The sequence below is a fragment of the Panthera uncia genome, chromosome D4 (genome assembly GCF_023721935.1).
Source record: "Panthera uncia isolate 11264 chromosome D4, Puncia_PCG_1.0, whole genome shotgun sequence".
Taxonomy (NCBI): Eukaryota; Metazoa; Chordata; class Mammalia; order Carnivora; family Felidae; genus Panthera; species Panthera uncia.
The window spans coordinates 45,172,225-45,200,109 of record NC_064807.1 but is presented as its reverse complement, the minus strand read 5'-3'; the positions used below and the strand labels follow the sequence as shown (position 1 = coordinate 45,200,109).

The 27,885-nt window shown below is 39.5% G+C and overlaps 1 long non-coding RNA gene across 1 annotated transcript; it reads right to left on the bottom strand.

Moving 5' to 3' along the window:
* Positions 1-23,104: 23,104 nt before the first annotated feature.
* Positions 23,105-27,150, bottom strand: LOC125915655 (uncharacterized). Its single transcript, XR_007455724.1, has 3 exons — positions 26,061-27,150; positions 24,987-25,093; positions 23,105-24,380 (listed from the first exon to the last, which is right to left on the bottom strand). It is a non-coding gene; the product is annotated as an uncharacterized LOC125915655 (long non-coding RNA).
* Positions 27,151-27,885: the final 735 nt, after the last annotated feature.

Here is a 27,885-nt window from a genome sequence, read left to right as displayed (position 1 = left end):
GCAAAACCTTTATAACAGTATATTGTTATAATTTTTTCCATTGTGTTAGTAGTTATTGCTGTTAATCTCTCATTGTGCCTAGTTTATAAATTAAACTTTATCATGGGTATGCATGTATAGAAAACTCATGGTATATATAGGGTTCAGTACTATCCATGGTCCCAGGCATCCACTGGGGGGTCTTGGAACATATCCTCTGGGGACCAAGGGAGACTACTGTAGCTTTTTTGCCTACCAATGCTTTTGAGAGATAATGAAAAACAAAACAGGGCAATTCAATGATAAGAGTTTCTAACCACTGCCAGCAAGAAAACGACCCAAGATGTTCATTTTCTCAATTACTGAAATGCTCATTTTCTTGTTGGATGGGCGACTGCTCCTGCGTAAACCTTAGGGCTAATTGTATATATCCCAGCATATACAGCGCATCCCAAGCCCAGAGGCAGCAGCTAGCAATTATATTTCACTGATTAATGTGCAATCGTAAATTTACAGGCTTGATGGTCCAAAGAGGCTCCCTGCTATGTGAGATAATGAATAGGAAATTTTCAGAATAATTAGCCAAGTAAGACCTCGCAAGTCTACCTGGGAGTTAAAAGCCATGAAAGAAACAAAAATAATGCCCATCCTTTAACAGAATTAGAGATTGAAAAATGGGTTATAGAGAAGGAACAGCGTAGTCAAAATATTCCTTCTACCATTTTTGCTTCATTTAGTTCACTGGCCATAGTGTCTGTATTGAATACCATGCTATTCCCCTCAGATCCCCCTTCAGGGTACCAGGACTCATTCCTATTACTCCGTCCACTTAAAGTACTGCCGTCTTTCCAACCAATCTTCTCCCAAAGGCAGGCTGTCATCCCAGGGAGCAAAGGGAGCAGCCCCCATTCAATGAGTGGCCAATGCCAGATTAAAAAGGCCTGGCCCCTCTCAGAATAAGACCAGAATTGGAAGGGTCAACCCATCTTCACAACCCCTCTACAGGGTGGACTGAAGCCTTGGTTGAGACTGCGATGCAGACCACCTTCTCCCTCTGTCCATTCTTAGTTCCCTCCCTGAGAAAACTCCCTAGTGAACTTTCTATACACTAATTGCTATGTGAATCTGCTTCCCAGAGAATCCAACACGCAGCAGTACAAATCACACATCAGTGTCAGGATTACTACGAAGAAGTGTCATTGACACAAGGAATAGTCACTTCAACAAATATTTTTTGTACATGCACCATGTGCATGGCAAGTCAGAAACTAAAAAAAGTAAGCTTTTCCGTGAGATTTTCCCTTGAGAATTTTTTAAATTACTGTTTGCTTCTTTGTTTTGTATGGTCTTGTGAATCAAGTATACAGACACTAAATTCTACGATGGTTCTTTGAGTAAATTGACCCTTCTTTGGCATCCTCTCAATGTCTAAACTAAAAAGATAACACAGACTTTCAAAAAATGCCCCCAAAGGGGGCGCCTGGCAGGCTCAGTCGATAGAGCATGTGACTCTTGATCTTGGGGGCATGAGTTCAAGGCCTACGTTGGGCATAGAGATAGTTTAAAAAAGTAAGTGAATATAAAAAAATAAAAATAAAGAATGCCCCTAAAGGAAACTGTTTATGATAAAAATCAATAACATTTCTATGTTCCATTTGAACTATATAATTATGTGCACAGCTTCACTGTAAATTCAAGTAGATCAAAGGAAGGCATAAAAGGATTTTACAGGCCACCTATGAAAGTGATATTTGAAATAAACATCATTATATAGTGTCAATACAATAAAACACACCACAATCTCTCTTAACTAAAAAGACCAAGAGTGGTGAGCTGCATGGATCATATATGATAAAGAATGGACTACTTTTTAAGAGTTATATAGATATAGTTTTGGATTAAACAGATGAATCCCACCTTAAGCAAATCTGATATATGAAAACCCAGTTACTCTCGATGACAGTGATTTAAAGAAGAATACACTACAGGGTTTTTAAAACATTTCATTAATAATATGTCCCCAATTTGAAAATATATTTAACTTTTTATCAGCATATGTTATAGATCTCTGTTCTAGCATTGGAAATCTCCTTTTTTGACCCTATCTTCTGTACATATTATAAATTGTATTATTGTTTTTGTTTTGTACACATTGTGATTTATAATAAGAAATACAAGTTTTGTCTTCATCCCCTTTTCTGGCACAGAGCTCCTATAAACCCTGGGATTTAAGTGATGAGAGCAATAGACCATTTTTGTTATGTAATGGGGTGGCTTTTGGACCCCAACTAAGGATGGGGGCTGGTTGCTGGAAGCAATCATGTGATTAGAGGGTTGGAACTTTCAGTCCCACCCCCTGAAGAACAGAGAGGGGTGGAGGTTTAATCCATGGCCACTAGCCAATGAGTTAATCAGTCATGGCTAGGTAGTGAAGCTTTCATAAAAACCCAAAAGAATGGGGGTTGGAGAGCTTCCATGTTGGTGAGCACACGGAATTTGGGGAGAATGATGCATGTGGAGAGGGTGTGGAAGCTCTGAGCCCCTTCCCACATACCTTGCCCTGACTCTCTTCCCTCTGGCTGTTCCTGAATCACATCCTTTTGTAATAAACCGGTAACCTAGTAAGTAAAATGTTTCTCTGAGTTCTGTGAGCTGCTCTAGGAAATTAATTAAACCCAAGGAGGAGGTCATGGAAACCTCTGATTTATAGCCAGTGGGTCAGAAATACAGGTTACAACCTGGGCTTGACGACTGGTCTCTGAAGTGGTTGGGGGGATTCTTGTAGTGCCAAATTCTCAATGTGTAGACCCTGATTGTATCCCTGTGTAGACAGTGTTAGAATTGATGTGGATTCTCAGACAACCTGCTGGTATCTAAGAATTGCTTGGTGGTGTTTGGAAGCTACCCACCCAAACACACACACACACACACACACACACACACACACCGGAATTCACACAGTGAATTGAGTCCAAGAACCCAAAAGATTAACCTATACATATCGCTCACACTATTGCGCCTTACCAGCAGTGTGGTCGATTGGACAAGGGTCATTTATCTAGCCAAAGCCTCAATTTTCTCTTCTGCAAAATGGTGTTACAAATAGCTGGCTGAGAGCTATTGAGCACTAATGAGAAAACACCTCACAATTCTCAATGGTTATTGTTTGTTGTCAATAATATATAAGGTTCAATAACATTTTCCATGCAGAGATTTAAAAAGGAATATATCTAAATAAAGTGATGATTTGGGGAGCCTGGGTAGCTCAGTCAGTTAAGCGGCTGACTTTGGCTCAGGTCATGATCTCACAGCTCCTGAGTTTAAGCCCCGCCTCAGGCTCTGTGCTGACAGCTCAGAGCCTGGAGCCTGCTTCGGATTCTGTGTCTCTCCCTCTCTTCTGCTCTTCCCCCACTCACACTCTGTCTCTCTCTCCTTCAAAAATAAATAAACATTAAAATCTTTTTTAATCAATAATGCAATGATTTAGGGCACATTCAAATCCTTTATGGCTTACATAGCTCTGTACATTTTAGCACAAAAAGAATATTTTAAAAAATAAACCATTAATTATGTATTTATAAATAATTCCCTGATATAGAACAACTCCCTATTTCTCTTGAAAATGTCCTGAAATAAAGGAAACTGCTTTCAGATTAAGAATATCTACATGAGTCTGCTCTACTCAAATATATAATGTTCCTTTTACATTTTGGTGTTGAAAAAAAAAAAAAAAGGCCTCATGAGAAGAGGCAACAGCCTGGTTAAGTACCCAAGTATTTTGTAATATAAGGATCTAGCAAGGGTAATAGGCCTTAAATAATCTCTCTAGAAGAAACTCTGTACTGTGTTTAGTAAATAATTTTGGCTACTGGGATCATTTGCTTTAAAGCTAAATTTGCTGAAAAGCCTCGGGCACCATTTTAACAGTGTCCCAAAGCACTGTAATTGGACAACTAGTGCTTAATGATATAGAAGAAGGGTACAGCTCTAACCTACATAAAATTGAGAGAAAGGTAGTACTCGAGCTGTTAAGACCAAGGAAGCATGCATTTTCCACTGTCAGCATTACAAGCATTCTGTTGTGGTTTTTTGTTTTTTTTTTTACCATACAGCAACAAAAATATATTTAATCCAAAGGCAGTCAGTCAACATTTAGAAGCAAAGACGTACAAGTGAAAGAGGTCTTGACTTTCATGTTCATGGAGAAGTCTAGCTGAGCGCCTAGCACATGTGTGTGTTTGGTGAGCTTCCTTCCACCTTGTTCTAGTCCCGTTCCATGCACAACACTAGGATTGACTAAGTTTTATCATTTTATAGTTTTCATGCTTTTCCAGTTTAGGACTTTTCTCCTTTATGGAGATAAGGATTTCAGTAAAATTTAGGAACTTTGGGAAGTGACTTCTTGATTCAAATTTTACTTCCAGAAAACCTATGTTGTGTCATTTGAAATATTCAACTAAGCAGCTATTCACCCAGTGCCACGCACTCTGTGAGGCACTAGGAACATAGACCTGACACCGTGTGTGAGCAACAGGCATTCTCTCTGGCATTCCTGGCAAGGGGTTTTTATTATAACTACAATCTCCTATATAAGCAACTCATACAAAATTAAGGTTACACTTTTAGAAGGCTGATGTGAAATGACCTTTCATGGATGAATTGTTCTTCTGAAAAACTGACATCAAACAGAAGCAGTAATTCATAGAGATATCATTAAAAAAAAACAAAAACAAAAGAACTACTTTCTTTATGAGATGAACCAATTTGGAAGTAGAATTCAGACTAGTTCTGGCTTAAAATCTACCCAAGGGATAGGTGGTTAACTACTCACAGGACTGAAATATGACCAGGGCTGGACCCAAGTAGATGTTAAGTCACAATGACAAATAGTTAAATAGTTATATGCTTAAAATGATCATTCAATTTACCAACATAAGTCTCAAGAAACAAAATAGATTTTTAAAAAACCATTTGAGACCTTATGCATCCAAATCAAAGCTGAGAGCCTAGGGTGAATCTCAGCTTTCAAGTCTCAACAATTTATAAGCCTTGTTCCCTCACCTATGAGTTTGACGTAGTAATGCTTGCCCTTTAGTCAAAATACAAATCATAAATATGAGAGCATTTTGTGAATTATTAAATGCCACAATAATGTGGGCCAGCAAACTGGCTGCCATTAGGAGTGTCTTCTAATAAGACCACATATGTTTACTTTAAAATGGTACAAGGCTCCCAGACGCATAAGTCATTTTAGGAATATACTCACCCTCAATTCCCCTGAGCCAAACTTCAGATGGTGTTGACCAGACCTGATGAAGAAAAGGCATGGTTTTTTTTCTGTTTTTTTTTTTAAAGGAATTTTGAAAATAAAATCAAGGCATCAAGTGTCTGGACTTATTTTGACGCACAAAGTAGAAAGTAAATTCCTGAATTAGAGAACATGCACTAAGAAACAGAAAACGCATCCCTGAGAACAAACACAGTGCCGCCTTCTCTAATTCAAAACCCTCATGTTGCTTGTCAGATGGAGGGTTCAGGTGCTCATTGTCCAAGTGGGAGGTAGCACGGGCAGGGAAATATGAATTCCATGAATCCTATGGCTGTATGCTTCTTGGACATCATTCTAATGCCAACACTGAACTTTCTAGAGAGTGTTTTCTTCTCATTTATGAAGTTTTTCAGACAAATTTTGAGTTGAGAGACTGCTTGGTCTTCTCAGAATGACTAAGTATGAGCAGATACGTTCCAGTGTGAAAGCCAATGGATTGATCACACCATCCCTTGAGGTTCAGACCCCTTTTTTAAACAATGTAATACAGCTTAATGTGATCTCCAGACTCAAACTCAAGATTAAAAGTTGAATTGTCCTTCAAGGCCATCTGGATGGCTCTGTTGGTTAAGAATCTGATTTTGGCTGAATTGTCCTTCAGATGACTGTCTTTGGACACTGAACATCCAAATTAGCAGTGCATAACCTGAAACCCATGAACTTCAGGGGAGGAAGTATATCAGGAATGTTCCAAGATCACATATAAAATATTTGTAAATATGAGCAGTCTTCTGGGTAGGGAATTCGTTTCTGTCAGGCCCTCAAGATGATCTAAGGCAAAGGTAGTGAGAACTACCTTTGGCTAAACAAGAGTGAGGATTTCAGGCCTATCAAAGCTTCTGTAAAAATTGTATTTTTCATATGCCTTGTGTCCTGTAAAGGACAAATTGGCAAACAATCATCAAAAGCTACTCTTCCCTTATGTTAAGTACTGTTTTAAACTTTGGGTTGGATCGTTAATTTCAAGTGATGATGACAAATTATGCATTGAACGGAATCAGCCCATAATCGTTCTTCAGCCAGTGTATATAATCTGGGCTCTAACTCATGACATTGCTCCACTCAGCTCTTACTTGTCGACACAAAGAAATGAGTATGAAGGTTCTTTTCACCCTATTTTCAAGATTAAGAGATTCTTGAAATGATTTCTCTGATTGATGCATACTGACATCTTAATGATTTTTTAAAAATATAGGCTCTTTGCTTCCCCAGCAAAGAAAGCATGACCGTAATAAAGATTCTGATTAATAAAGCTGTCTGCATTGCTTCAGCTCAACACTATTCAAGCACTCATGAACTAAAGTTAACTGCACCAAACGAAGTCGTTTTGGATTAAGGCATTTCCTTCCTTGCCTGTACATGAAACTTCAGAGAACCTGAAAACCATCTCCCTAACTCAAACCTAGGAGTTCTAAAAAAGAAAGTGTTTGCCGATTAACTATAAGGAAAAGGAGCTCTACAATTTAATGCTTGTCTTTAGAGGGACAGATTGCTCTCGCAATGGTGCTGATGACTAACATTGATACACGACTTTCCTGTAGGAAAATCCTTCTCCCCACTTTTAACTCCACTCAGTTTTTATGATAACAGTGTAATATTAGTGCTATCCTGTATTTTACAAAGAAGGAAACAGATTCCCACCTGTGCTCTGAATCCTGGATCCTCAGGAAACTTTCTCATTCAGATACTTCTGCCGCTAATGGCTTATTACCCTCAGCACTAGTCAGTAGTGTAGTCAGGAGAGACAGGGAGGAAGAAAGAGGTGAGGGGGTGAGGAGAGAGAGAGAGAGAGAGAGAGAGAGAGAGAGAGAAGGAGAAGGAAAGGGAGAACAAGGAGGAGGAGTGGCAAAGATGAAGAAGAAAAGGAAGAAGAGGAGGAGGAATAAGGAGAAAGGGGAGAAGGGGAAAAGGAAGAAGAGAAAAGAACGACAGGAGAGGAGCAGAGAGGAGAGGAAGGAAGGAGGGAAGGAGGGAGGAAAGGGAAGAAAGGCAAGAAGCGAGGAGGGGAGAATGAAAGCTTTCCCAAATCTTCACCCAAACTTTCTTGTGAATAGGTAGCATCCATTGTTTCTATGTCATCACATGTCATTCACCCTTCAACTCACTGTATCAGGTCTTCCATTATCACCACACCATCAGAACTATCCTTACGAATATCATGGGCTAACTCTATAAAAATTCACTGGGAGCTTTTCAGTCCTCTCATGCCTGGTCTCTCTGCAACATCTCATGCAAACCTTCCTAACATTTCCAACATCTGACTCCTGTATCACCATATCGTGAACATCTGAAACCTTTGAGTCTTCTTTGAGATTCTCTCTCTACTCTCAAATTCTTGCCTTACTCTTTTAAACATTTGTGTCACTGCTCAGGAATATACCCTGAACTGCCTTCTTTTAATTCATTTCTTCCCTTCTCCACACACTTTACTAAATGATCTTAACTGTTCTAATGGTTTCAACCACTAACTATCTTTTGATGACTCCTGAATCTTTATCTCCACCTCTAACCTTCCTCCTGAATTCCTACACAAATGGCAGCTATCGCCCAGTTGGACACTTACATCTGTGTGTACCATAATCCCCTGATACGTCCAGAGCCAAACTCAGTTATTTGCTGCATCAGACTTTCTACTCTTGCCACATTCCGTATCTTTTTGAAGGACACAACTATCAAACCATTTGTCCCATCAGGAAAGGATCCTCCTCTCCCTTGCCCCAAATTTAATCAGTCAGTCAGCCCCACTGAGTCTACGGTCTTAAGTATATAACTTATCTTTCCCCTCCCCACTACCTCTGACCATGGCAACATCTTCTTAGCTACTCTCATCAATCACCAATCTATGTTTCACAATATTAACAGTGATCACTCCAAAAAAATATGTTCATGCTAATGGACACATTTAAAATCTCTCAGTGTCAATCAATTAATTTTAGTACAAGATCTTAAGTCCTTAACATTATATAAAAAAAAGTCTTACCTACCTTTTTAGATCCATCTCCCACTGATTCCCAATGCACCTTGCAAACTAAGCATACTTTATTTCCCTAATCATAATATACTTGGCCTCACGTCTCTGTCCTTGCACATACTGCTCTCTCTGCCTGGGGCTTTCTTCTCCAGATAATAGAATTAAGAAAACCATCATTTTACAATCCCTAATGAAATAATGGATTCAGGCAATGGTCACCAATGGATCTTAAAACCATTAGGCATTACGTTTGATGAGAATAACACACCTTCATCATCTGAATTTACTGATTACTAAAGATAATTTGACTCGTGATGTGATATGATATACTCAGCACTGTCTATGAAGAATTCTTGCCCTTCCTCCCTCCCCAAAAAAAACCACTGAATCCAAAAAAAAAAAAAAAAAGAAACCAAAGAAACAACTTTAGTTCTAACTTCTAATTTATAGAAATAGATTAATGGTAGATTAAATGATATAACAAGAACTATTTAACCAAATTTAGATTGTGGCTACCTTAGGCTGGTTCTCCCCAAAGCAGACCTTGAGACAGGTTTATGGTTTATTTGTGGGATATCGTTGGCAGAGAAATGAGGAAGCAAAACAAGCCAGAGAAAGAAAGGAAGCCACCAACTGGAGTATTATTGAGCAGGTAATGGCTGCAAGTAACTGGGGTTCAGTCCGACTATGGAAGTTCAAAAGAGTAGATTGTATCTCCGAGTTATCCCAAAGGTTAAGAAGTTGAATCATTTATCTACTTTCCTCAGTCATTTGGTTGAAGACTGCTGGGGGAAGAGGGAGTGGCATTATTAGCTCATGCATAGCTGGTGGTGGAGAGAGGCCAGAAAGCCCGAAGAGTCACAGTTGCCTTTTCTTGGAAGCCATTGTGTCAGGTCACTTGGGAACAGTGAGTGCCAAAGGAAAGCATTCAAAGCACTAAGGACATCTGCTCTAGCCAGCGAAGTCATCTATAGGACAACTGAAACCAAACCACAGAAAAAAGGGAGTGAGGAAAAGGCATTATTCCAGAGTAAAGGAAATTGGCAAAAGACTTCAGTGAAATAACCAAATCAGCAAGGGGCTTGTTTGGATCCTGATTGGACAAACTGAGATAGTTTAAGACAATCAAGGGAATTTACATATGGAAGCCCATTCCTAGGCAGATTCAAGGACTGAAATAATTTATATAATTTTGTGAATTCCATTTTAACCTCTCAATATAAAGACTGTATTTTCAAATTTAGAATACACTTGCATGTACCCTTCTTCTAGACCTTTAAAGTAGAACTTCTTAGATTTATTGCATTTAGTGTGCATTTTCTTGTCCTCTTATTTAGAAAATAAGCTGTAGGAGAACAGGTATCATTGTCAGTTTTGTCCACAGATATATGCCAAGTGCCATAACCATGCCTAGCAAACAGAAAGTGCTCGTTAAGTGTTTATTGAAAAGATGAATGGACTTAGGAGCTTCAATACCATTCAGAGCTATGGCAGCCAGAAGTTTCATTTAATGGAAATAAATTGGGAGTGTTGTAATGAGGTGATCCTTTCAACTTAGGCTCAATTAGAAAGGCCGTCTTCCTTCCAAAACCCAAAATGGGATAAAACCTTTCGCATCATCATTGCACGATAAAAAGAATACAGAACAAATTAGGAAAGAGACGCCTAGAGAGGGAGGTCACAGCACCATGAGAATGCAGAGTCATTGCCAGGAGCTTATAATTATTAGCAGATGTTTTGCAGGACACATTCAGGAAATGTCAGTCCCATGTTTTAATAGTAACAAGTGAAGACTCACTACTGAAAGGGTCTGTAGTGCTACAGCAGAATTTTCTGCAAGGAGTTAAGTTTGATGATCCAAGCAAGACCATTTCAAAGTAATATACCAACATAAGAGAGAAGAGTATCTACAATTCAGTTGTGGGAAAAGAGAGAAAAGTAGTTACTTTCATTGTGACTATATTCCCCCCGGGCATGATCATACACGATGGTCAAGAGAAATAGGTTTCGTTATGAATTGATCTTTCATAATGGTTACAATACTAGGAAGTGGGGTGAGGCCATCTGCTGCAAGTGACTAAACTCAGGGTCAGTGTGTTTGTTTTTAAAAACAGGCTAACAGGGGTGCCTGGCCAGCTCAGTTGGTAGAGCATGTGACTATTGGTCTCAGGGTCGTGGCTTGAGCCCCAAGTTGGGCATAGAGAAAATAAAACATTAAAAAGTAATAAAAACAGGCAAAGAGTCAGACTCTGAAGCAATTTTCAACTCCTGTCTCAGGTTAATAAGAACAGAAATTATCTCTTTAGTGAAAATACCAATGGAGCCCATGTGTGATTTTGTGATGCCCTAAAGCCTCTCTCAGCATGAAGGCATCTGGGAGATCAAATCTTTCTGATTCCCTTCAATTCCCTTCACAGCAACATAGTCTGAGGGCTTTTGCCATTTCCTCATTCTAGGCACAGAGCTAAGCTTGGGCCAGCTGCTTTCTCTCAGCTCACCACCACGAATGACTTCATCCCGTGGCCAGCTTTGCTGAACCCCAGCAAGCGAGCCTCAAAGTTACTGATTTATGTACACTGGCCTCCAAACCAACCCCTCACATTATAGACGTCAGGCAGCAGCATGATTATGAAACACTATATCAAAAATTGGTACCTTGAAAAAGGTACGTCCTGTCATCTGGAAGGTTTTCTGATGACAATCTCTTACCAGCTATGATAGGAAACAATTGATCAGATTATCACTCTACTGTAGAGTTCACAATAGCCCTAATTAATGTGAAAGAACTACACCTAGCCTCATCACTCAGCACACACCTTCCCAACCTTTCATTCTGTCCTTCTGCCCTGTGGAATATCTATCAGTTCTCTGAATATGGCTTCCTCCCTGTCACCATCACATAAGTTGTTCCTGTCACCCACCAGATGGCTCTCTCGGATTAACCTTTAAGATTTCAACTTGGATGTCACATCCTCCACAAAAAGTCCCATAAGCTCCCTGCCCAAGTTGGACAACTCCTGTTTGCCCCCTCACTTCTCTTCTCATAGTACACAGGTGCTCCTTACTTGTCCTTCTAGAATTCTGAAGCCCACAAGGAGGGAGACCATAAGTAATTAGATCAACACCATATCTACAATAATTAGCACAAGTGCCTAGGAAACAGCAGCCACTCATTTCATATTTATATGGGATGAATAAATGAATAAACAATTTATCTTAAAAAATATAGAAGAGAAGGGGCACCGGGGTGGCTCAGTTGGTTAACCGTCTGACTCTTGATTTCGGTTCAGGCCATGTTCTCACGGTTCATGAGATCTAGCCCTGCATCAGGGCTTGGGATTCTCTCTCTCCTTCTCTCTCTCTCTGCCCCTCCTCTGCTCATACTTTCTCTCTCTCTCTCAAATTAATTAAATAAAACTTTAAAAAATACAGAAGAGAAGGCAAAATAAAATTTTGATCAAAGAAAAAAATATGATCCAGAAATCCTTGCCTTGATTATACAGAGCCTAGGACTCACCTACTTCTTGAAAGTGTGAGGAGAGGTTGATATATCATCTCTCCATCACCACCTTAAACATAGCATCACAAGCATTAACTGTAAGAGCTCACATCATGGAAGGCCTTCTAGGCAGACCTCCAAGTGCTTTTGTGCATTCATTTACCTGATCCTTGCAACAACCTCAAAACATAGATACTAAACAGATGAGGGAAATGAGGCACAGAGAGGTTAGTTAACTTGAGAAAAGGCACACAGCACAGAATCAGGATTTATATTCAAAAATATTAGATGACAATAAGAACCATTTCCATGAGATACAAGCAACAAGGTTTTTGCATCAGGGAAATGGAAAACATGGATTAGTTATTTAATGGCTTTGGCCCAGAATAGTGTGCTTCCTCCATCATGTTTAGAGTAGAAGACAAATCTATCTGGTCTACTAGTAGCAAGAATTTTGGACATAAAACTCTCCCTCAAAATAGAAGAAACTACAATTCCAAAATACAATTTCCAGTGATAATTTCGCTTTTATTTACTGCTAAGTAAATAAAGTCAAAGAGTAGTTAAATTCTGCATATTCTTTCTTGGTCCTAAAGTTAAATACTGGCTGTGATAGAAAGTTAATATAAACACCTGCCTTGGGGAAAATTTTAATAAGAGAAAATGAGCATACGATACATTCCATGGATCCCAAGCTTTGCACAACATTACGGGAAAAAAGAGTCATAGAAATTTGGGAATGGTAGTTAAAAGCCAAATAAGAATGAGTGCTGCTGGTATTCTCAGAAGCTTTAACATCTTATTCACTATGAAACTCCATATATATTATGCAGTGTTTCCTAAGGTATTTAACCATCACATTATTTTTTTAAGGAGTTTGCTCAGGATTTATGGGTCAAGAAAGTTAATTGGGGGAATTATTGTTCTAGCAGGTGGTATTATTCTCATTTACAAACACCTACAAGTTAACCATTGGAGACTCATCTTCTGGTTTTTACCAATTTAGTATCATAGAGAAATGCTATAAAAATCTATTAATTGGATTAGAATTATGGAAAGCTCTCAGAACTGATGTGGTTCAGCATCCCACTCAGGATGAATGATACTATAAAAAATTGAGGTTTGGTTCAACTTTCCTGTGTAATAATCTTACTAGAAAGATTAAAATTTCCAGAGTAAAATTTTCTGCAAGGAGATCATCACAGAAGTAATTAGATGCCACATAAGCTGCCTCACTAAACTAATTATAAAGGGAGAAATTAGATTGATACTATAATGAAACATAAGTTTCTATTATTGTATTCCTTTAATTGGACTAAAGAGGTTTAACCGTGACTTTGCACCCTGTAAAGAACTTATTCCAGGAAAGTAACAATAAACTCAGGGCAATAAACAGGGCACACTTTAGGTCTCCAGTAGTCCATAATTAATAAATGTCTAATAAAAGTCCACAATTAACCAACAGCTAATAAAAGTCCAGAACACATGCTAGGCAAAGAACCAGTTGATGACACAGAACAGGAGATTTTAGGGGTCAAAATTATGAAACATTAAAATGAAAATGGTCTTTCAAGTCAATATGATTTGAAATGCCCATTCCTGCCATTTAACAGATGAAAACAGTAAGGCCTAAAGGGAATAGGTGAATTACCAAAGTCATAAGGCAAGTCAAAGGCAGAGTCAGAACTATTAGGTTGAACCAACTGAAATTGCCGGTATTCACTGTTTTGACCTACAAAAATGCTAAAAGAAAGAGGAGGATGAGGAGGAGGAGGAGGAGGGAGCGGGAAGGAGAGTGGGGAAGGAAGGGGGGGAAAAAAAGAAAAACAAAAGGAAAGAAAGCTCCTCAGTCCAGAGCCTTAAAAAAAAAAAAAAGCCAGAACTTTGGCGTCTGCAACCACACTATACTAAAAAAAAAGGTGGGGTTGGGGGTTGAGGCAGAGAAAGATCAGAGATGTTGAGTCTGAATTACACAACTAGAGCCTTGACCTGAATTTTGAAAACTAAGTTACTGGGAAACTTGAAGAAATAAAGTATCAGATCTTCCCATTTGAAAAATAAGACAACCAGTGGACAAAATGCATTGGAGAATAAATGTCTGGCTCAAATAATGTACCCACTTACAAATCTTAAAAAATAACAATCTTTCAAATTATTTACAGCACAGTCTGAGGCGTTGTAGTTCATGTCCGAGCTTCCCTGCGAGGCTCCTTAGCGCCCCCTAGTGCCAGCCAATCAAAATTCACACCGTAAACACGACTTGGAAATCATTGCCTAAAGCTGCCGGTTCCTTCTTTTCCTTAGAAAAAGCAAGCTACCACCTGGGGAATTGTTAGCCTCTTCACCATAAATAGAAGCTGTGAAGTGTTTCAGCTCATTGGGATCCTCAAGGTTTATGACAACCCTATGTAGCTGGATACGTCTACACACTCATATCCTGAAAAAAAAAAAAAAATTCAACCCAATACACAATTCATTCTTTGGATCCGCAGACCTTATTCAGCACCTCCTTTGTACCATGCCCTGTGCAATTGGCTAGGGACAGGAAACAAGACCTCACGGTCTGCTGGAGGAGAGAAATAAGTGATTAAATACAATAGAGTGTAATAAGTATTTATTGCCTGAATTAACTTTTAAGAATAGCAGGAAGCATCCAAGTGAAGAATCAAGGGAAAAGGCCTGCCTTACAGAAATCACAGCCTTGAAACGGCTCATAAGCACAGATGGGAAGGCCAAGAGGAGTTGAGTACAGCAGGGGCCCTGAGGGGCCAGTGGTTAAGAAGGAGGCTCTGAAGCCAGAATGGTCTGGTTTCATCTTGATTCTGCTTCTTTTAATTCTGTGTGCCTTGGTTTCACCTTTGTCAGACTGGGGTAATAATAGCGTCTCCCACATCAGGAGGTTATGAGAATGTGCTTGTAAGGGCACCTGCGCGGCGTGAGTGCTCACCAGCTATTGGCTGTAACTGTTTTGGCTGGAGTGTCGGTGCTCATGGACCAGAAAGCGAGACAGTCCGCACAGGATGCATGAATGGTTATGCTGTGAACAAACGGGAGCTAAGACTCCTCTCTCCCTCTCCTCTCTCCCTCCGCACACAGGTTCCAGAGTAGAGCGAGCCCAGGGATGCTCACAACCAGGTCTATTTCCCTCGGGCAAGGGCACAAAGGGGTCGTCTAGAGAACCAGGTGCCTCGGAGGTGATCATTTTCACCTTTTCATCCCCGTAGGTGACGTGCCGCCAGCGACTTTCCACAGCCCTTACGGTAACCAACCAACGGCTCATGGCTACATGGGGCTAAGGGTCTCAGACTGGAGAACTCTGTGGTCCCTGCAGCCTCCTCCACGTCAGGACAGAGGACGGACAGCGGGGACAGAGAGAGAAAGACTACGACTCATCGGAATTATCTGTGATGCTTGTCTGCCCTCTTTTTCTGGTGTCTTGCAATTCCTGGTATCTTCTTGTCTTCTACCCACCAGGGGATCAAGGAGGAAATGAAGTAAAAGGAGACAAGGAAGAGGACAAACAAGGAGGAGGAAGACAGGGACGAGGACTGGGACTAGTATTTACTGAGTGCTTATGCCCTAAGCATCTTCCATTAATCTCATCTAATTAGCACGACAGTCCTATGTGATTTTTCTATTACGATTCACATCTTACAAATGAGAAAACACTCTAAGCCCTAGGAAGATTACACAATTTACCCAAGTTACACAGCTGGCAAGTGGCTGGGATTTGATCACGCCTTGTACATGAGGGTTCACGTACATATCCTTAAGCTTTCTGAAAGCCCTCAGCATGAAGGCAACCAGGCACGCCTTCCTCTTGAGGTGTTCCATGCCCCAAAACTTTGTCTCCTCCTCCCCACCCAGACCTTGCCTAAAAGGGCTATTCCTGCAAAAGGGCTGAATTCGGCTAGATAATAAAATAGATACGCACATGCATTCATGCATATGTATCTGTGTTTAAGTCAACTGGCATTAAGATAAAGAGGAGTTATAATTCTCTCCCAGCAGTACGCATCAAAACATGCTGGTGCACGTGCACACACATACACACACACACACAGCCCAACACTTAATCCTCCCAGAAACATTTGACTTTTGAAAGGATTGTTAATTTGAAGTACTCCTCAACAAAAGATAAAGAAATCTATTTATTTCTTGAGAACCTCTCCTTTTATTTATTTATTATTTATTGGCTGTCATGATTTTGGCTGGAGTTTAAGAGCTTATCTTCACCATCTTCAAACAACTAATATCCACAAGATCAGAACCGTCCTCCACTATCAAATATGTACACAGTCCCTTACAGCTCCCTGTGCAATGAAGTCCACATGTTACTTCTCCTGGGGATTGCTTTATGAGCTTCAACTTTATTATAGAATATAAAGTTGTCTCCCCGGTTAAAAGAATTCAAATTATCTCTAAACCATGCACAACTATTTTTCCTATAAGGACCAAAAGTCAGACTTATGTGAGAGTAAAAAGTCAAACTTGGAAGGAAAGAGAAAGAATAGGTCAAAATTCCAGAGAATAATAATTTTTACACAAAGATGTTTGTGTTTGACCCCCCAAATTTTGATATATTACCTTCCCACCAGTAGTAATAAAGGTTTGTATCATAAAAGCATTTCAGATCCCTCCAAAGCTAGGCTATAAAAATAGAAAGAGGAAAAGGGAAATAAGTATTAAGAAGGACTATGTGAAATAAACTTTATAATAGTCATTGTAACATAATCAATTCAAAAGTCAGTGTAATGTAATGTACTCACTCCATTTTACAATATACAAGGTCACTGTCTTAGGTTCACCAAACCCACATCATTTGTTTTGTGGGCACCCTGCACACTGTAAGAAAAAAATCTCAGGCAAGCAATGACTAAGCAGGATTTCAAAATTGGTTTCTTGGGGCACCTGGGTGGCTCAGTCGGTTAACCCTCCAACTTCAGCTCAGGTCATGATCTCGTGGTTCGCGGGTTCGAGCCCCATATCAGGCTCTGTGCTGACAGCTCAGAGCTTGGAGCCTGCTTCAGATTCTGTGTCTTCTTCTCTCTCTGCCCCTCCCCTGCTCACACTCAGTCTCTCTCTGTCTCTCTCAAAAATAAACATTAAAGTGGTTTTTTTTAATATTCGTTTCTTATTCTAAATTTAATTTGACTCATCTAGTGCATTATCTACATGGTTTCTCATTTCTCACTTCTATTGAAACAGCCTGAGTCACTATTTGGGTTTAAAATTTACAAAAGAAATGCTGTCTGCAGACACCAAGCAACTTGAGTCATTGATGTTTTCATAGCCAGAGTTTCTGAAATAGAAATGCAATCTGTAGGTGCTCAACAACTTGAGTCAGAGATATTTTTATAGCCCCATTTTCTTACAGAGACCAAAGGAGATTTTAGGGGTTTTCCCTCAGCATGACACAAATATTTTTAAAGCATGTGCTATGAAAGACATTATGCTAGACTAAAGTACAGGGCCGAGTAAGACTTACTATCTAACCTTGAGGAGTTTGCTGTCCAGTTGAAAAAATAAAACACATTCATTTTATTGAACATGTATTGTGTTAAGGCAATGAATGCTAATGAAAAACAGGCTATGTTCCTTTGAGAAATATGGTTGGGGGAGAGGGAAATAACTTACATTGACAGTACAGTGTAGTAAATGTTAAAATAGTCATGCACAAGGAGATCTGGGAGTGCAATGAAGATGGGGGTGGGAAGGGAGAGAGGTCATCTGGAGAACCGTTAAGCTAAATCTTAAAGGACAAGTGGAAATTAGAAGTTTACAAGATATCAGGGCACATGGGTGGTTCAGTCAGTTGAGCATCAGACTCTTGATTGCAGTTCAGGTCAGGATCCCAGAGTCGTGGGATGGAGCTCTGTGCTGAGTGTGGAGGCTGCTTGGGATTCTCTCTCTCTCTCTCTCTCTCTCTCCCTCTGCCCCAACTCACACTCTCTCAAATATAATATAATATAATGTAATATATAATATAATATAATAAATATAATATAATATAATATGATATAATGAAAAGGAATGGAAAGGAAAGGAAAGGAAATAGATTACAAGATAAAAATAAAATAAAATAGTTTACAAGATAAAGTAACCAGGAATTAACCCAGTTTAAAAAAAGGGTAGAAGCAATCCAGAAAGTAGAAACAGCACAGAAATAAGAGTTGAATGAAATAGCCAGATAACCTAGAAGACAAATTCTGATAAAAGCCTTGAAAAGGTCTACTGGACCTGGAGGTTGCCTAATCTGAACTTTCAAGGTTTTCAAGAGGCCTCAGGGGAATCTAGGCCCCCACTGATGATAGTAACAATTTCAATAACACATCCTCATATGGGATTTCCCACCTTCCCTGTCTCACTCTCCTGCTTTCTCACTCTTGGAATTACTTCCTAAATAAATGACTTACACACAAGTCTTTGTTTCAAGCTCTGCTTTCTGGGAAGACAAAGCAAGACAAAATGATTCATATTTTAATTATAATGTGAGAAAGTCTTAAGGTGAATATCAACTATAGAAATACCTTAATACCTCCCATAATAGTTCACTAGTAGGTAAGGCTTAGTCACATGCAGAGCAAGGACTATGGATTTGTGTGTTAGCTACTGACTAAAGAACAGACGTATTTTGGGATTAGTTCTCAACCCACAAACTGAGGGAATGAAAGATGTTTTCATTACACAAAGCTCTCTTGTGATATAAATTTGTCCCAACGTAATTTGAACTAATGTAAGTCTGCACAAATGATGTATAAGAAACATCAATTGAAATGCCTGTTTTAAGGAGGGAAAAATTATTTTCTGAATGATAGAAAGATAAAGATTCTTCTTGGGGGCCAATTTTTGTTCATTTGAAACTCTCAGCAGCCAGAAATAATCTCTGAGGCAAAGGGGATTCCCCAGAAGGCTGCTGAACAAAACAAAAGCTTGGTCAAGGGAAACGTTGGGTGTGTTAGTGTGTGGAAATGATCCAGGACCTTTTTTTATTAGCAGGACTGGTTTTGGTCATTCAATAATGAGCACCCTGAATGAACCAGACACTTTGCCAGGTACAGGAAGCAAATAAACCACCAAAACAGGCATATTCTTCTTTCCACCGAGCATACATTTCTAGGGGACATAGACAATAAACAAATACAAACACAAACACATAGCTAGAAATTATGGTAGGCGTTGAGAAGTAGTATAAGGAGAGAGAATAAGGGAAAAGAGCAAATGGAAATTAGGGTCAGGAAAGAACGCTCTGGGAAAGCCAGATTGTGTGGAACCCTAAGAGTGAGTAGGAGGGAGTTAGCCAGATGAAAAGTAGGAGAACAAGGGGTCCAAAAGGAAGAACACACGTGCTCTAATTTCACAAGGAAAATTTAAAAAGAGCTCCATTGGTTCGCGGAAGAGTTTTAAAAATTAATGAGTAGGAACACGATAAGCAGGGGCCAAGAGTGGTGCAAGATGAAGCTGGAGAAGTGGGTAGAGACTAGCTATGTGGCTCCCAGAAGGTCATATTAAAATGTTTGAAGTTTATAGTAAACGCAGTGAAGGTCATGGAAACCATCTTGTCTAAACTTAAGCCGTATGCAAAAAAAAAAAAAAAAAAAAAAAAAATAGGTATCATTAGCCTTCCTGGCAAAGACTGGATCCCGAACCACAACTGCCTGGGAATTTACTATTAAAACATCCGGGTTTGATGCTAGTATCCTAATGGGAAAACTGGCTCTATAGATCTAACTCCATGTTGATTTACCTTGATTGCACAGAACAGAGTTATAAGACAAATCTGGGGTGAGCCTGATGTGAATTTCAAGCGAGAACCCTCACAGGGAGACGTGTTTAACTTCTAGGAATCAACTGGGATTAGGTAAAGAGAGAGGGGAGGGGCTTAACAATCATTTAGTATCAACCAGATCCTAGGGACTGTGTGAGCTGCCTCGACTTTTTACGTAATCTTCACAACCACCTTAGGAACTAAGCACACTCACCTCCATTTTACAAATGAGGGAAAGACAAGTCAGAGAGATTAGGTCATTGGCTCTAAAGACACAGCTGGGAAGGCACACTTTGCCACCAGAGGTTAAGAGGGGGAGAAAAAAATCCCTTTCATGCAGATCTTTATCTCGTTTTTGTAACCCCCTCAAAATGCCTGCCTAAACTTAGCAGACCATCAACAACTGTTTATTAGTTGATGAACTGACCAGATTGTGGCCATTCTGTAGCCTTAAAAAGAGGTCATTGGCGTCAAATAAACAATGAACTCGTTAAGGACCACTTGTGAGACAATTAGGTCAAGGGGAATTTCAGTTGGCAAGCGTGGAAGTTGGGAGAGGGAACTTGGCTGCAGACTCCGGCAAGGGCCCGTCAGTCACCCAGGGCCATGGCAGATCTGTCTTGAGGCTGAAGGCAACTCCTGGCTGCCAGGGTGCCAGCTTTGAGACAACTGGGTCCCTCCCCACCAGCACTACATCCTTCCTGGTTTCTTTCAATTTGCCTTTGAAGAACGCAGCCAGTAAACCACCGCTAGGTGTCCCCCGAGTAAAAATAATGAGAGACAAAGTACTTGGACGCTTTGGGTTTTTTTTTTTTAATTCCAGTGGAGTTAACCTACAGTGTTATATTCACTTTTGAGAACTAACTTGACTTATGTGCCCAGGTTCTTTGACTCCTGGGCTCTTAGGGATAGGGTGGTACTGAGTAGTTCAACGGGAACAAACAACCTCTGTAAATGAAAGGGAGTTCTGTCAAGAAAGCAGCATTTAAGCTGCTCCTTTTCATTTTCAATTAGGGTCTGTATCACCCTGCCTAGGGAAGACAGGCCACGGAGGCCTGGAATGGGCAAACGCTGTTCTCGCCCAAACTGCCTGGCTCTCTGCAGGGCGCTGCACGGTACAGAACCCCTGGGCACCCCTGAGCCCTGGCAATTTCCTACTGAGCAAATTTAAACATAGAGAACTGTGCTCTGGCACGTTTCTAACATTTAAACATCTTAAAATTTAAATGAGGTAAATTGCAGCCATTGCCTTTTCCTGAAACAGCAGGTGCAAGTGCCTTGTTTTCTTTAGTTATGGCATGGGCAAACAGAAAAGCATGATTTGGCAAAGTGTGTCCCAAGTTGACAAAGTTACAAACACAGACTTCTCACCTTGGGCTCTCCGGGCTCGGCATCCCCTTTCCTCCTCACCTTCCCGCAGGCCCCTTCTCCTTTCCAGTCTTTTTCCCCATCTCCCCTCTTTTGTCTCTCCTCTTCCATTTTCTCCCTCTTTTAACCATTTTTATGCACACACAGAATCAATCTTCTGATTATGACCTTTGACACATTCAACAGAAATAAGTCCTTGCCCTGGCTTTAAAGAGTCAGGAAAGGGAGGGGAGGGTGGGGGAAAGAGACCAGAAAAGGAAAGGAGAAAGAAAAGATTCAGAAAACAGGTGCCTCTATCTGCACCTGCCCAAAACTTAAGCAGGAAAATGGGCCACCAAGGGATGGGGGTAGTGACAAAAGCCTAGAGGTCCGCTTCCCTTCACTTTCCCTGCCTCAACTGCTGGACTCCTATATCATGTTGTAGGAATTTCTAATCTAACCGCAGCCAGATGACTCACACTCGCCGACTGGCTCCCTAGGCTTCCGCAAAACACCTGGAAAGATCAACCTAACCCAGAAAACAATCTCTCCCCAGGTTAACCTTTCAAGGTAGGTCGGGGAATTTTCAGCACTCGCTTCCATCTTATTCGCCAAAGATTCATAAGCCTTAATCTTGATTTCAGACATAGTTGTATCTGAGAGTCCAAAACAATTTCCAAACGAACTGATGAATGGCCACAGACTGGGCTTGCTTCTGCCTGGAGAGGAAAATTGAAATGACCTTATTTGGGTCCAGAAAGAGCTGAGACTCCTATGAAAGGGCACCCTGTTTGCTTACAGAAGCTGGCTCTCTGGCTCCTCAAAGCATTCCTCCTGTCAAGCACCTCAGTGGCCCCAGGTTGCCTTTCAGGGACATGTCTTCTTTATCTCCTTAAAGCCTAAAAGGATCTGTAACTAAATTCTAAGTGCAAGCCATAAGGGAAAGAGAAAGTGGGGTCCACAGAGGCTAATTCAAAACTTAAATGTTGACTAAACCCCAAAGAAACAATCCTATACTGGTTCGCCTTTTCTTTTTGTATGAGAATCAGAAGGGAAAAGGAATTAAGGAAATACTTTTTGGGAAGTGTATAGGGGAATCCTGAATTTAGAAACTCTAGATGTAAAAGTAAATCATACATGCAAACCAGTAACTACTTTTTCAACTCTTGTTTCTAAGATAACAGCTAATGTTTATCAAGTGCTTGAAATACTCCTGGCTCTGGGTTAGGGGCTCTACAAACATTAATTAATCTAATACTCTCAACAACCCTAAAACGTGTATATAATTTTTTAATTGAGGTATAATTGACATATGTTAGTTTAAGGTGCACAGTGTGTTAATTTGATACATTTATACATTGCAATGGTATCACCACCATATATCATTATTGTGTCCTTAACAGATAGGAAAGCCGTTTCTCAGAAAGATCTGAAACTTTCCTTGAAGTGAACAGCAATTTCCTCTGACGTAATTTGCCTGAGGCCCTGAGCATGCCTGAGAGCCTGAGGGACCTGGGTATTAGGAAAAACTGAATTAGAATTTAAGATGGGAAATTAGACCATTTATTAATTTTCAGACCTTCAGAAATGAAAACACCTAATATTTCTCTTTATACAAAGGAGAGAAACATATGTTTTGACCATCCCTGTTTTTGCCTTTCTCTCATTTAGAAGATTATCCATATTCTCTCCCAGTAGACTCCATAACTCATTCAAAATATCCATGGGTGCAGAGCTAGCAGGCAAATGTCCAAAATTTGAACCCGAGACCATCCAGTTCAGAGCCTGGACTCCCATTCATTTCCCAGGCTGACTTTCCACCTTTGGCATCTTTCATGCCCCTGCCATGGTGACCAGGTTTGAAGGGTAGAGGGACTGTAACTTTTATAAATCTGAGTACTCTTGTGTGAATGAAGGGGAACAACTGGGAAATGCCAATGGAATGAAGGAAAATGGACTGCCATAGCCAAGTTGCATTAGAAACTGGCTTGTCTTTAGGAAAGCCTATCCACAAGACATTTTCTGAGGTCTTTTATTTCAGTGCTACTCAGTGTTGCCCAAGGGCCTCTGGGTGAGATAAAGACAAAAATTGAGAGTGTGTAGAAACCTTTAGTAGTCCCATATCATCCAAGCAAAAGATTCTATATGTCCAAAAGTATGTCTGCCATGGATTGGAAATAAAAACAACCAGTTCTTCAAGACAAACAGTTCAAGAATCTTTAATTTAGTCCATTAGGATCTTGGTAGGTGTTTCCAGGTCTCCCTTATAAGGCTGAAGAATCATCCAGCGAAACCCAAGTCGACTGTCACCCTTGTCCAAATAAAACCTAAGTTTTCCCAAGGGCGGGACTTTGTTTTGCCCACTGCTCCATCCCTGGTTCCTAGAATCACGCCTGATGTTCAAGGAATATTTGTTGAATGACCAAAATGCACTCATTTCTCAGTGGGAAGTGCCCAAAATCTTGTCCAGGAGTTGTCCTTGTCCATTTTTCAAGTGGGCCTCAAGACAACCCCGGTGATGGCTGGTCCTCTACACCTAGACCACCACCTCACCTTCCTCCCATCTCCACTCCTCACCCAGCCCAGACCTCCACCCCCACCAGGAAGAGAAGTAGGACAAATTATTGCCATTTATTTCCCCAGATGAGTTTCAGAATCATTTGGGCATATTTTCCAAACTGTTCCATTGAGATTCTGACTGACATTACACTAAGCATATAAACTAACAGGAAAAGATACACATCTTTACAACATTGAGTCTTTTCATGCATGAGCATGATATGTCTACTTATTTTCTTGTCTTTTTATTTTTATTTTTTTGATGTTTATTATTTTTTTGAGAGAGAAACAGAGCACAAGCAGGGAAGGGGCAGAGAGAGTGTCTGTGTCTCCACACAGAATCCAAAGCAAGCTCCAGGCTCTGAGCTGTCAGCACAGACCCCAACGTGGGGCTCAAACTCACAAGCTGTGAGATCATGACCCGAGCTGAAGTAGGAAGCTTAACCAACTAAGCCACCCAGGTGCCCCATTGTCTTTTTATAACTCGTAGTAAATTTTGTAGTTTTCATATACTTTCTGCATATTTATTGGTAAACGAATTTTAGGATGATTTATTTTTATAGTTGTTATCGTGTATGGGGTCTGCCTACTGTTTTGTTTTCTAATTCTTAGTACAAAGGAAGAAAGGAATCATTTTGGTAATATTTATTTTACATCTCTTCACTTTAACTAAGTGTTGACTAATTTTCATTTGATTATCTTGGGTGTAACATCATAATATCAACAACTGATCATTTTATCGTATGCCATTTCCTTCCTCTAGTTGTACCTCTTTTTCAGCTCTTTTTCCTATTGCATTCAGGAGAGTAAATTCTTCTTAAATAAACTTTTGGTTGGGGAGACATTTAAGATGCAACAGAAAAAATTACGAGAGTCTACAGGGATGCTGCCAATGTAGTACTTAGAGGAGATTTATTGCTCTTGATACCTATACTTGGGAAGGGGAAAAACAAGAGAAACAATAAATTAAGTCAATACCTGATAAACTCTGTCCCCTTTAACTCACAAACCAAGAGAGAGAAGAAAATGAAGTCAGAAACTTAAAATGGAGGAATGCGAAAAAGAATTGGTTAAGAAAAATATCCTTCACCATAAATAGTTTAAGAAGCACCAGTTTACTACACTAAGGTCTTGGTAAGTACCTCTGGGTCTGCCTTATAAAGCTTAAGAATCATTAAACAAAAGCCACTTTATAAAGAGACATTTTCTTTCAGCCAACAGACTACTCTCTCAAGTGCTTGAAGCCTGTAGGTCTTGAAAATAAAACTGATACCAATAATAGTAATTTTTGAACTTATGTTCCAATGATATATGTGAAATGAAATACAAAATTGTGATGAGCCACTATCTGCGTATGTTTTAAGAATGGTGGATTTCATGTGCTCAGGCAGTTCAGCCAGAGTCCTTGGTCATTCTTGATAAGAGTCAGAGCTATTCCTTGCATGCCCTATAAAAAAGAAAGGAAGAAAGAAAGAAAGAAAGAAAGAAAGAAAGAAAGAAAAAGCAAACCCAGTGGGCATTTCTTCTAGAGTACCTGTAGAGACCAGCTCCAGGAATTGCCCTGATGAACAGGATTGACCCAGTCTTCTTGAAGATACAGAGGCGGTGGAAACAGCCCTCGTGGTTCTTCATCAGCATGCACTAGAAGGTGAGCAAATGTCACTTATAACCTGCCTGTGTCAGTCCTTTGCTTAGTGAAGAAAATATCTCCCTGATGAATTTTGAAATTCTATGTTTCCCATCAGGAAAGCCAGGGTGGGAGGTTTAATTTGTACCTCTTGGAAGCTCTGGAACATGAAAGCAAATATATTTAATTAAATGTGCCTCTAGGTTGGTAACACTCCAGGATCTTGTCAAAATGAAACACGAGATCTTTTCTGGAACTTTGGGCATCTTCATCCAAGTATCCTCAGTATTCTGAAACAATTATGATTGGCCAAATATGAGGAATAAGATGTTTGCAAAAAAGGAGCAAAACTATGTGAGAAAAAGGAAATAAACATAACTTCCAAGAGTGAAAATCTAATTGCCACAATTAAAAACTCACTAGATTATTTAAATAGCAGATGAGAATAAGCCAAAGAACTGGTAAACTAGAAGCTGGATTTCAGTAAATTATGCTTATTACTTCACAGAGAGACAGAAAGTTGGAAAATATATGTTAAGAGATGTGGAGGATAGAATGAAAAAAAAGGCTAACAGTTGTCCAATTCGAGTTCCAGAAAGAGAAAATAAAGAAAATTGGATTGTGTTAGTTATCAATAACCATGTAACAAATTACCCTAAAATTCAGCTGCTTAAAAACAACAAACAGGGGTGCCTGGGTGGCTCAGTTGGTTAACCAACCAACTCTTGGTTTCAGCTCAGGTCATGATCTCACAGTTTTGTGAGTTCAAGCCCCACATTGGGCTCTGCGTTCGCAGCACAGAACCTGGTTGGGATTCTCTCTCTCTCTCCCTCTCTGCCTCCCAACTCAAGCTGTCTCTGTCCTTCTCAAAATAAATAAATAAACTTTAAAAAATAAAATAGCAAAAACAACAAACAGTTGTTTCTCATGGTTTCAGAGGGAAGTTTCAGTTTTGGTGTCAGGAATCTGAGAGCTGCTCACCTGAGTAGTTCAGCATCTCACAGGAGTTCAGGGTCTCACAGGAGGTTTCAGTCTTGCTGTCAGCCAATGCTGCAGTCACCTAGAGTTTGACTAGTTCAATTAGTCAGAATGATATAAAAATTATAAACCTGTATGTAGCTATTAACATGGCCTCATAACATACAAAGCCAAAAAGTTAACGAAGTTGCAAGGGGAAGTTGACAAATGCACCATAATTGGGGGGAATTTTAACACACCTTCTACACAATTAATAGATAAAGCAAACTATTATAATCATGGGAATAAAGAATATTTGAACAAACACAATTAATAATTTATGTAATGGGGACAAATTAAGCCCTGCACACATTATGATCAGAGAACATATTCTTTTCAAGCATACGTGGAACATTGATGAAAGCTGACCACATATCATACCATAAAAAGATTTTCAGTAAATTTCAGTCAGTATACTTCAAACCATATTCTATTTGTTCAATGCAATTATATTTGGAATAAGTAAAAACAAATATTACAAGAAAATAGATTTGGGAAAAGTCATAAACATAATTTATTAAACAATCAAAAGATTAAGAAAAATCATAATGAAAATTAGAATAAAGTTAATACTAGACTGCAACTCTGATAAAGACAAAAGCTATGTGTGTTTACTAACTTTACATTCTAGAATTTAGCAGGGACCTCATCAGTAATTGTCGAATAAATATCTGAATGGATTTGAGTCATAAAAGTTAAAAAATATTGCATGTAACTGTTTATTACATTCTTGTTGCTGCCTGCATTTTTCTGAGGTAATTTTTAAAAATTGTCCTCTCACACCTGTCAGAATGGCTAAAATTAACAACACAAGAAACAAAAAGCGTTGGCAAGGATGTGGAGAAAGAGGAACCCTCTTGCACTGTTGGTGGGAATGCACATCGGTGTAGCCCCTTTAGAGAACAGTATGGAGGTTCCTCAAAAAACTAAAAATAGAACTACCCTATGATCCAGCAATTACACTATTAGGTATTTACCCAAAATATACAAAAATACAGATTTGAAGGGGTATGTGCACCCCTATGTTCATAACATTATCAACAATAGCCAAATTATAAAGAGAGCCCAAATGTATATTGACTGATGAATGGATAAAGAAGATGTGGGGTGTGTATATATATATATATACATATATATATATATATATATATATATACATATATATACTGGAATATTACTCAGTCATCAAAAAGAATAAAATCTTGCCATTTGCAACAAGGTGGATGGCGCTAGAAGGTATTGTGCTAAATAAGATAAGTCGAACAGAGAAAGACAAATACCACATGATTTCACTCATATGCAGAACTTAAGAAACAAAACAGATGAACATATGTAAATGTGGTGGGAGAAGAGGAGAGAGGGAAATAAACCACAAGAGACTCAACAATAGAAAACAAACTAAGGGTTGATAGAGGGAGGTGGGTGGGAGATGGGCTAGATGGGTGATGGGTATTAAGGTATTAAGGAGACACTTGTGATGAGCACTGGGTGTTGTATGTAGGTGACAAATCACTGAATTCTACTCCTGAAACCAATATTGCACTGTATGATGGCTACCTAAAATTTAAATTTAAAAAATGTTTATTTAAAAAAGTCCCCTAGATGTTGTTATATTGCGAGATGTCCCTAGCTGAGTTCTTTAAAAAGTCAGCTTGCAGGAAGATTAGTTAGATTATTTTTTCCTCTTCAGTTTTACGGAGACGTAATTGACAAGTCAAAATTGTATATATGTAAGGTGCACAACTTGATGTTTTAATATACATATACATTGTGAAATGATCACCACCAT